General features: G+C 44.1%; 1 protein-coding gene across 7 annotated transcripts in view; it reads right to left on the bottom strand.

Moving 5' to 3' along the window:
* The window catches only part of BICRAL (BICRA like chromatin remodeling complex associated protein), a 55,951-nt gene that overhangs the window by 26,908 nt on the left and 17,725 nt on the right, over positions 1 to 11,318 (bottom strand). For 3 of the 7 annotated variants that reach the window (XR_013956613.1, XR_013956614.1, XM_080615657.1), the window contains exons 1-3: positions 4,719 to 4,825; positions 1,011 to 1,134; positions 75 to 285 (exon numbers count right to left, since the gene is read on the bottom strand). The exons of 1 other annotated variant lie outside the window; for it this stretch is intronic. The gene's annotated coding sequence lies outside the window, so the exon portion shown is untranslated. Of the gene's footprint in view, positions 1 to 74; positions 286 to 1,010; positions 1,135 to 4,718; positions 4,826 to 11,141; positions 11,285 to 11,318 lie in introns of those variants that run through there. 3 more of the 7 variants (XM_080615659.1, XM_080615660.1, XM_080615658.1) reach the window with 3 other exon arrangements.

Here is an 11,318-nt window from a genome sequence, read left to right on the forward strand (position 1 = left end):
CAGAAAAGGAGGGGAAAATAGTAATAATCATGAGAGAATACATAACACAAGTGATGCACTACACCATTGCTCACCACTCTCTGCAATGCCCAGCCAGTCTCCAAGCAGCAGGCCGTTCCCCGGGCAACTGCCCCAGCTTCACTGCTCAGCATGACATCACATGGCATGGAACACTCCTGGGGTCCCCTATTCCGACCGTGTCCCCTCCCGGCTTCCAGTGCACCCTCAGCCTCCACGCTGCTGGGGTGGGGTGAGAGATGGGTTGTCCTTGCCGCTGTATAAGCTCTGCTCAGCAACAAGTGAAACATGGGTGTGTTATCAGCATTAACCTCAGACTAAAGCCAAAACACAGCACTGCGCCAGATACTCTTAAGCAAAATTAACCGTGTCCCACCCGAAACCAGGGCAATCTTTTAACTGATCCCAATTTTCAGTGAGGACTTGTCCTGCCAACTTCAGAACAGCAACAGAGGTGCACAATCAGACCGAATCCGCACACACCCAGAAGCAACAACTCCTTCAGTCTGTTTAGAAAAGAAACTCTAGCAACACGAGATGTTGACAGAGATGATCCCTAACACATTTCCTAGAGCGTAACTGCCAGAGGAGGTTGCTGCTTTTCTTGCTGACTGTCTCTTCAGGTTTTCTATACCGAGGTTATACAAATTCTGTCCTCCTCACTGTTAATATAGAGTCAGCCAAATCAATGACTGATGTATAAAATGGATATAAACCATATTAAAGCCAAGACAGTTTGAATACACAACTCAAAACAGTGCATGGAATTAAAGGATTAGTTACACAGCCTAGACCAGTGGTCTAAAAGCGTGCAAGACAAGCCAATATTGGGGTGAGGGAAGAAAATCCCAGAACTTCAGTAGTACACACATGTAATTGGGAAATAAATACACATATAGCAGGGATGTACACCCAAAAAACTTTTAGTACTAGGGATGTGCAATCAAAACCACTTGGAGACCACTGGCCTAGACTCTTGAAGACTGACTCACTTCTGCATGCAGATCAGCTAACAGGGCCTTCAGTCCATTGGAAGAGGTGTTGGTGAGGTCTGTCCCAGACATGAGGACCCATCCCCGCAGCCAGGGGCCTGCCACAAGCCCACACTAGGAACAGCTGAGGGAAAGCAAGTATCTAGTTACCATCAATAGTATCCTACAGTGTAACCACATTCTCCTAAGTAGGCCACACTCAGCCCCGCTGGTGCATCCCATTACTTTACAAAGGGCAATCCTTACTCATCAGTCACAGCCCAGCACGAATATTCCCTGTTACTTGTTATTAGCAAGGCCTCTACCCTTTTATTTCATACCCCTGCTACTACACTGGTGAAGTCAGGATATACTTCAGCTTGGAGCACACGTGTGTGTGTGGAAGCAGCACTGCTTGTCCTTTCCGGGGAAAGGCCAGAATGCCCTTTATCACATGCTCCCAAACAGAATATAAGAAAAGGTGAAAGTAGTCACAGTGACAAGGAAATCCCAGCCCTGCAGGCCAGTCCTCTGGGGGACTGTTATTACCTGGCCTTAAAGCCTCTGCTTCCCTTACAACACTCTCAACTACTATACAGTGACCAACAAAAGAAGAAGGGAGCAGTGCTGTGCTCCCTTCATCGACGATCCCTGAGTCAGCTTGAGGCTTTGAACAGTCACCCGGCACAGAAAACTGATTTGACAAAATACATTTATCTGTTTCAACTGGCATTAGCTTCCTCGTGTGGTGCTGGCCTGCCATGAGGCTACAAGAGTGCTGCTAGTACCAGCACAATAGAGGGAGTAGGAATGAGGGAACTGGGTGATTAAGTAGAAGGGAAGCAGCAGTGCTTCAGGCAGCTTAAAGCAGCTGTCAGACTATAGTTGCATATGTACAGCTCACGTTAGCTGCTGTGCAGGCAGCAGGTTGACGGTAGCAATTACTCCCATGTACTCAGCACTGGTGAGCTCCCATCTGACATACTGGGTCTGGTTTTGCCACACACAGACACACCCTCAAAAGAAATACAGGAAAACCTGAGAGTTCAGAAGAGTACCAGTAAAATCCTGCAAGTACATGACACTGAGTTCTTAAAGTCTGAGGAAACCTCATTTCTTCAGGCTGGACAAAAAGCAGCTAACCCAGGTACTACCTGCAGTCTGTCGCTAGCTAAAACGGGTACTGAGATGAACAGAGCCTCTTCCCATCAACGCGAAGCAAGACACAAGGCAACAGCCAGAACATGTAGCCCAGAAAATCCCAACCACATAGAAGGAAAAAAGAAGTTCACAAAGAAGAATGCTCAAGCAAGAGGGTGGAATCACCATACGGTGTCAGTACCAAATGGTGCTGACAAACCCGACTTCAAAGCTAGTTCCGCTTAGAGCAGGGCCAGATAACCTCCAGCAATCCTTACCAGCCTGCGTTTTTAACCACTATGCTATACAGTCCACAGTATCATGCAACACATGTAGGGTCACCTGCACAGTCATCACAACCAGATTTGTCCAGACACAATCCAGCTATTCATACACTGAATGTGATTTTTATAACTTAAAAAAAAATTGGAGTATTCAAAACCACTGTAAATCCTGGATTTTAAATACAAATTCTATTCAAGCTTGCCACAAAAGAATTACTTCCCTTTCTCATTTATAATTTCATACAACCTTAATACATAACTTCAGATACAATGAAGTATCATTTCTGCCTTCTGTAAAAAGCCTAAGAAAGAAGCTAGTTTAGAAAAGCAACATTTAGAGCCATCATTCCCAGAAGTGTGATATGATCAATGTGAAAGCTTGGGAAGCCACAAGTAAGTACATTTATCTGCAAAACTGGGAAAATCTAGACTCGTAACTTCCATGAAACTGCACGGGATCAACTCCTGAGTGGCAGCATGACTTCGGAGAGTGAACACTGACCTTTGGAAATCAGTGCCTTAAAGCAAGGAAATGACTGCTGCCATTACAGCTTTACAGTGGGAGATAATCAAACCTGCACACAGTAGCATATACAGCACTTGAAGCAACTACTGTTTATGAGCAAAGAGATGCCCACTAACCCTCAGGAGTTCAGTGAGACACTGTACACATCCAGTCAGTTGGGACTCTTTGTAATGGATATGAGCCATCACATCTTCTGTACCTCGGCTGCTCTACATCATTCTCTAGAATTTTCATCTATGATCCCAACATTAACAGGAGCCCCACTGCAGAATATCTGACACTGGCATTGTACCAGTAATTATCAGAACAACAAAAACGGAAGAAAGTTACTGTAAGAGTCACTGTAGAGAATGGAACTTTGGTGAACAGAGTGCTACATCAAACATGCCATTTTTATCCTTTACATCCTTCTTCAATGCAGATGTAAGAGAACTCAATATTAACACAACACAAGCACCCATCCCTTGTTCAATTACACCAAAGGATCACAGCAATGTCAAGCGATTCCACAGACTGCAGGGGCACAATGCCCAGTGAACTCCTTCCCTCACACACATTGCCACCACGACTCCCATTCATTTTCGCAGTGCTAACATTTTGTTCAGTGTGCTTCTGAACTAAGGGAATAAAAAAAAAAAAAAAGGCTATTCTACCACGTATTAGATAACACATGTAACTTAAGCAGTACACACTTCCAGTTGCTACGGTGCTGTTAACTACTGCCTTACACTGGCACTTACGTCTCAGGCTCCTAAAAAAGCAGCAGCCTTGGGTTCATTGAAGGAACCTCACCTACACAGGAACAATTAGACCCCATTTGCATTCTCTGTCACACAGAAGAGTATGAAAGGAATACAAACTCAGACCCTAACTACCATATATTGTGTTCAAGTCCATTCTGCTTTTGAACAATCCAGTATCTCGCGAAGTGGTCAATTTCAGATTCTTCTAACTAAGCAAGCATGTATTTTATGACCAACTTTAGAGCTGCTCATCCCCTCAAGCCCTTTACCTTCAAGAAACTGATTTTTACACAGATGGAACATAAAAACCTAGTATTAAAAGGTATTTCCACTTCTTCCATCACCAAAAATTATGTGCTGTGGGATGATGACATGGTATTCAGTGGAAGAGAGGCAAGTACTGAAAAACTTGATCGCAAGTTAAAACCTCGCTCTCCATTGTCACTCAGGCAAAAAATACCAAAGGCATAATTATCAACGGGTTGTCATTTCAGGGCAACAGGGGTAAGGAAGCAAAATTCATTTTAAAAGTATACTTTGTGAAACGTAAGGATTTAACTACTCACTTTTAAAGCATGTTATGCTCATATTCTACAATGTGTGATTACTCCATATGAATATTTTCTCTTCCAGACAGATCCACAAAAAGCAACTACTATACTGTTGCAAAACCTAGCAGGAATTGCACTCTAAAAAAGAGCTAAACAAGTAAGAAATTTGGGATTCCAATCTAGTAACACATAACAGAGTGCAATATGCAAGTGTGAGCTTTCTGTACGTATGAAAACGTGTTTTCATCCCAAGATTCTACAGATGAGTAGTACTTTTGAAGATGCATTTACAACGTCGGAACATGCCTGTGGAACTGAATTTAATCCCCACTATTTCAAAGCCATCTGTATGTAACAGAGTAAAAGAAGGAATTTCAAATATCCAGAAGAGTGATGCAAAACCTTTCTAAGAAAAACTACTCAAAAAATGGCAACTATTGAGGAGTCAAAAAACAGCAGCAAGAAAAGAAACACCAAAGTGCTACCTCTCATGAACTGCCAGGCGCAGCATTGCACATCTTCATGGTTTCCAAGATCTGGCAGGAGATGAACACCGAAGAGGACCAGCTTCACATACCGAAGGGCAAATAAAAATCATACGCTAAAGCACAGAGAACCTACAACAGTTAGTTGTATTTGTAGTAGTTGTAACAACCAACAACTCTTAGTATACCATCTAAAGAAAAAGCATTCTTTGAGTTCGGCAAACATGGAAAGTTAGCAGAAACTTCAGTAACTCCCAAAAACTACACTGAGATTTTAATATATTAAGGAAAAAATGGCAATGTGCAGTTGAATTGTTCACAGTATCTACAATAGGAAAGGTTAATCCAGCTACAGTCAAGCACACCAAGTGCATGGGTAGACCCACAGCGCAGCTCTCTAAGTTTCCATCAGACACATATATTCAGAATCAGATTTCTAAGTTACTTAATGCCATTTTTCTTCCTACTGCACCTAGAGCCCTTCTTGGTAACACCTGTACTTTGACCAGACTTTCACCTGGGAACAGAACTCTTTAAAGCACACAATGAAACTGGCAGCCTGGAAGTCAGGATGCTTACCTACCGCATGGGATTCACACGGCTTGGTCAATTTTCCCAGCAGGGACTATCCTCACTGCTATGCTTACGGCCTATCTTTGGCTCCGTCTTCTAAGCACCTCCACTGCATACACCAAAATTCTTCAGGAATCTCAGTATTCATAAACCAGGTCCTGGTTTCATCCCAAAAGAGGAAAAGGAGGAGGCATAATCTCAAGAGCTCCTTAGGAGAGAAATACTTGCCTGCCCGAAGGAAGTTAGATGCTCTGAAGTATTTCTAGTAACTACCGTATGCAGTAACATATTAGCAGATGTCATTTGTGCACCAGAATCTTCAACAAATGTTGAGTCAATTCAAGAAATGTTGAGTCATCCGAGTTCTTCAGATGATCCTATTAGTGAGTACCTGTGTTATGGTGCTTCTCGTCCTGTGCAGATCAGTTCCAAAGATCCTGAAAACTCACTTATGCAGTCCCAGAACATAACTGCCTTATGAACTTATAATCATTTCTCAATGAATTATGAACCAATGCCCAACTAATACCTTTTCATTGCCACTCTAATCCATACTAGTTTAAATTAAAAATAAAATGGCAATAAAAAAGGTTACCTTGCCACAGTTATGGTTCCCCCAAGCTAGTATCAGCTAACAGCTGCCAGTAAGGAAAGCTGAACAGAGATTTATACTCCTTTTGGTTACTATGTTTGGGAAATCAACCGGAATTTGAATACAATGAATTGACACACGTGTAACTAATTCAGCAGTGCAGTCCGGATTAATGACCCCAAAACCAGGCTGAAAATCCTCCCCACTGCCAATCTCATCCTTGTTGAAGCCAAAGGAGATACTGCCACCTGCTTCCCTGGGAGCCAAGATTTTTTCTGTAGCTGACACCTTCAGCATCCAACCTTGGAAATCTGCACTTGGATTAAGTTCACAGCAAAACTATTTCAAGCTCCACCTGAGACAAGATCAGCCTTACACGAATTACTGTTCCTTGCAATGAAGTTAAAGCTTTCTCCCTGGACTCCCCTCTCTTCACTGCCATTTCTTAACACCTTTGATGAAGGAAAGGCTATTCTATTAAGCTTTGACAGTGATTTGCTCACTTACTTACTTGCTCTTCCTCTTGTTAAGCATTCCCTTACTCAAAGTAACATCAGAAGTAGCTCTAGAACATTTTAATAGTAGTGCAAGAAAAAGAAAGCAATAAAAACCCCTTATCTGTTAATCATGTCAGTTTTTATTTTGTGTAAAATCTCAGTGATTCTCAAAGCAAAATCAGCACAGACCCAGTAGTTGTTTTTCCAACAATGACAGCAGGGGCAAGTGAACATTTTAAAGCATCATTTATCTACATGATGATGTTGAAAAAAAACCCCATCAGTTCAGGCTGGTGTTTATGCATTTATGTTGATGCAACAAGGGCTTCACCAATACTACATACTGCAACTTTCAAACTACAACAGCTGCAGGTCACAACCAGTGTTAGGGCAGTTTATGATCTTGCTGCTTTTCTCTGCTAGAAGAAAGCAAAACACACTTGGTTTTGTAGACAGCTCCCATGTCTACGCTGGACCAGAAACATAACCATAAAAACCAAAACCTTTCAAGCACAGATGCAGCTTATTCCTGGAAGAAATGATGCCAGCTTTCTGAGCAGGATAAACTACATTATCAAAGAGGCTCTTCTGCCTGGACTGCATCTGTTACTTAGGCTTGACACACTTTCACACTCTCACTGCTTATACATATGCTAAAAAGCACCAGCCATTAGACTTCTCGCAAGCCTAACAGCATGAAAAGGCACAATCGTTGTCCATTACAGACACATTTGCAGATGAACTTTGCTGGGAACTCTGAAAATACACCTAAGAGTACAATGAATGCCCAAGGAGCGGATCAACGCATCTGAGTCTGCAAAGCTCTTCAGCTGTAGACTATGGACTTAAATCTCTGTCGTCAAACTTTATGGAGGCCACACATATCCCAAGAGTGTTATCAACTCAATAATACAGGTATAATATACACGGCAAGTGTTCAGAGTATTAACAAAGAACACGCTTAAAACTACATGAGTATCATACTAGTGAATAAGACAAGGTGCACCAATGGAAGTGCAACTAGACTAGTGTATCAACACCTTGAGCTTCTGCACTCCAACACCACAAACCAGCTATGCGAAATGCAAAGGACTAGCTGCAACCACAGAAACCTTTAAACTCAGACAATGGCCAAAGAACTAAGTCTAAAAAGATCTAGTGCATTTAAATACTACCCATCAAATATCTCAGCTCAAGAGGAGAATACGGTTTGCTTTAATGCAAGCAGCTCAGAAAGGATACACAATCATTTGGCAAGTATTAAGCCCTGGGAGAACATAAACTGGTACGGTTTATCACATTTTTGTCATGTCTTCATTATTTTCATGAATTAATAAAAAAATCCATGTTCTGCCGGCCATTAGTGCATAATAATTTTACTGTATAAAACTACAGCACCACTAAAAAACCACTATCTTGATCCCAAGACTACTGTTAACAAATACGCAAAACAATCACTACAAGAAGGAGCAAATTCCTTGTAATAAGCTTTAGGAAGTGTGTGAACAAATACTCTGCTCCACACTCAATGGATCTGTAACAATTGAAGCTTTAGCAGATGTATTGTTTAACCCCCTACAATGTTAACGAGGTTGTCCCCATTAAAGTCTTTCGAAAAGCCAGTTTGGATCCAAACAAGCAATAAAAGTGTGTATTTCACAAGAAGTCATTGAAAACCCTTCAGCTCCAACAGGCAAAGGATTTAAAGGGTCTCAGAATTAATCCCGAATTTGAGAAAGCCTCCTGCTTCCTTCAGGAATGAGCACAGGGCATGGGGAATCCCTGCTCTCATCCATCACAAGCATAGGAGGAGGAACCGCACGAGCATCCCCCACTCCTCAGTGGGCGCAGCGTGACTTGGTCTGGCGGCATACTGGCTGCTCCTCAATGCAGATGTTGTTGAGATGAAACTCGGGCCTCATGAGCATTGATCAGATTACACACAAACGGAGAAACCAAACAAAAAAGGGGCAGTTTTGATCACAAAACAGGAGATTTCAACACTCTCCCTAAAAGCCAGCACCAAAACCAAGCTTACAAAGCACATCAGTGGAGCTGCCAAACTGGAATTATTTGGAAAAAGCACTGCTTCCTATGAAGCATATGACATTTTTATGACATAAACGAGTGAGAAAACCTTGAAACAATGAGAAAGTAACAGCAACAAAATCAGCTATTTATCCACCCACCAAAGGTTCTTACACCTTTATTTTTGCAAGCACTTCTAAGGGCACTGGAAGCTCTGTAACCACCACTACTTTGCCCTATCTGCTCCATTACAGCATTTTTTAACGAGCATTTTGTCTTTTTTGAATGACACTGTATTTTTCACGGAAGATGATGTTCTTTCAAGTCCTTTTACTTCCCACACTCTGAACGCATCTCATGTCAAGAAACATACATGAAATACACCACAGGAAAACACCACAAGCTCTCAGGTGACGTTTACACGGTTTAAGCCGGGACCACAGGCCTTTCTGAGCCAAGCCAGTTTAACCCTTCACAGGACCAAGACCCACACTACCGAAGAGATGGGGGGGAAGCATAAGTAGGCAGCGATTCGGGGCGACGGGCCCGTTCCCAACAGACCCATCCCAAACCAACCCACAGCCAGGAATCCTTCTCTCCCCAGAGCACACCCCCATTAACCCCTCACGGCAAACAGAGAAGGAAGCAGTGGGGAGAAAAGCGAGTTATTTCGGGGAGACGCTTTCAAGGCCCGACAGAGAAAACGCTCCCGAGACACACAAACGGCCCGAACGGGGCGCGACGGCAACGCCCCGCGCGGCGACAGCTGAAAGGACCCTAAAATGGCGCCCGTGGGGGAGGAGAGATGGAGCGAAACTGCGCAACAAACGCTGGCGGGGAGCCAGACAGCGCCATCTTCCCCTGCTCCCCCGCTCGCACTCAGCGGCCGCCGAGCCGGGCACGGCCGGAGCACGGCTCCTCTGCTCCTCCTCACCCGGGTTGTGCCGAGCCCCGGGGAGCGGAGCAGAGCGGAAAAGCGAAGGCCTCCGCGTCCCGTCCCGGCTCCCAGGGATTAAGAACAAGGTCTGGGTAAACACAAACGTGCCCTTTATAAATCGTTTAATTCTACCCAAGTCTTAACGTTACATCCCCTTTCAGCCATGAATTTTGCAATTAATAGCAAAAATTACAATTTAAAGCGCTAACGCCCCAGATAACCCGATAAACTGTGAGGAATTCGGAAAAATCCCCTCCACAACTACCTCCTGGTTTAAAACCCAAATAAAAATAACTATTTATAAAGCAACGTTTCTTGTGCGGAAAATCATCCCAGCAGCACAAAGGATTCACATCCACTCCACAGCAAAGCCAAGCGGGTTACTCCAGAAAAAGACGGTTTATTGGTATGGTTTAAAAAGGCGTTACAATAAAAATACATCTCCAAAAGAAGGAAAAAAAAAAATATGTAAAAACGAAGAAAAAACAAAAAGGCGGAAAAATTATTGCCGAAAAGGAGGGGGAAAAAAGCGCATTAGCCCCAAACCTACCGCGCACCCACAAAAAGCAGCACCGCTTCCATCGCTCGGTTAGAAGCGGGCGGCACGGAGCGATCCCGAGGAAACGGCAAATAAAAGGCTCAAACGAATCGCATCGAAATCTTAATCGGCGGCACCGAAAACGAGGAAAAGCGAAGAAATAGATCCCCAGAAGGCAGGCATGTGAGAAAGAAACGGCAAGGTGAGGGTGGTGGCGAGCGGCCGGGGGAAAGGGGCGAAAATCGAGCCGGCAGTGAAAAAAGGGGAAAAAGGCAAGAAAAATCCTTCCCAGGCGCGCGGCCGGGAGAGGGACGGAGTGTCTCCATTTTCCCGACGAGGAGGATGAAAGAGTGTTTCACAGACCACAGAGCTTTAGAGGAAAAGCAAAGGAACGAGGGGGGAAAAAAAAGAGGGAGGAGATTTGAAAAGATTATTTTTCTTTCTCCCTCACACACTCTCTCTATCCCCCTCTCTCACTCTCTCGCACTCACACATAGACACACACACACACACACTCCCTCCTCTCCTCTTTCCATCCCTCTCTTGATGGCCGTCAAGGGGGCGGAAAATAGAGAGAGGGGGAAAAAAAAAAGAAGACAACAACAACAACTAATTTTAAACCGGCTCAATCAATGAGTCATTAAAAGAGATTTTTTTTCCTTCCCTCCTCTCCTCAATTTGCATGGCATCAGCAAGAAGGGGGAAAAAAAACCCACACAACCCACCCCAAACCTCTCCCCTCTCTGCAGCTATCAGCCTGGACCTGAAACCTTATCTCTCCTTTCTACACACAGACACACACACCCCTCCGCCTTTATTTTAAGAAACAACTTTTTTTTTACGTGCCCTCAGCAGCCACCACCACCAACCTCGCGGAAGAATAAATATATATAGATATATAGTTCATTTCCATGTGAAGCCACATCTGCCCAAACAACAGCCACCCACAAAATAACCCTCTTCTTCCTCCTCGTCTCCCCTCTCGCTCGCTCTCTCTCTCTCTCTGGATATATATTTATATACATAGCCCCAGAGCCAATAGCTCTCTGGGCTGAAACCTAATATCCTGGTTTTGGCAACTCCTGGTTGTTAATTTGCTCCTCTTTCTTTTCTGTCTGTCTGGAGATAGATTTTCCTCTCCCCCCCACCCCCCCTTCTCTTTTCCCTCCCCGAAGGAAGGGAGGAAGGAGGTTGTGTGGGTTTTTTTTTCCTTGAAATTTTTATCACAAAATTATAATACACTCAAAGGGAAACTCACCGTCATGAAAAAGCAGTGCCTTGTCAACGGGGTTTCTTCGCCATCACATCAGGGGCTGGCAGTGTAAGAGAGAGAGAGGGAGAGCGGGAGAGCGAGGGAGGGAGGGGGGAAGAGAAAGAGAGCGGGAGGAGAGCGCGGCGCGGCACCACAGCACACCACGGCGCGGCACCGCGGCAC

Source organism: Psittacula echo (assembly GCF_963264785.1).
Source record: "Psittacula echo genome assembly, chromosome: 4".
Lineage (NCBI taxonomy): Eukaryota > Metazoa > Chordata > Aves > Psittaciformes > Psittacidae > Psittacula > Psittacula echo.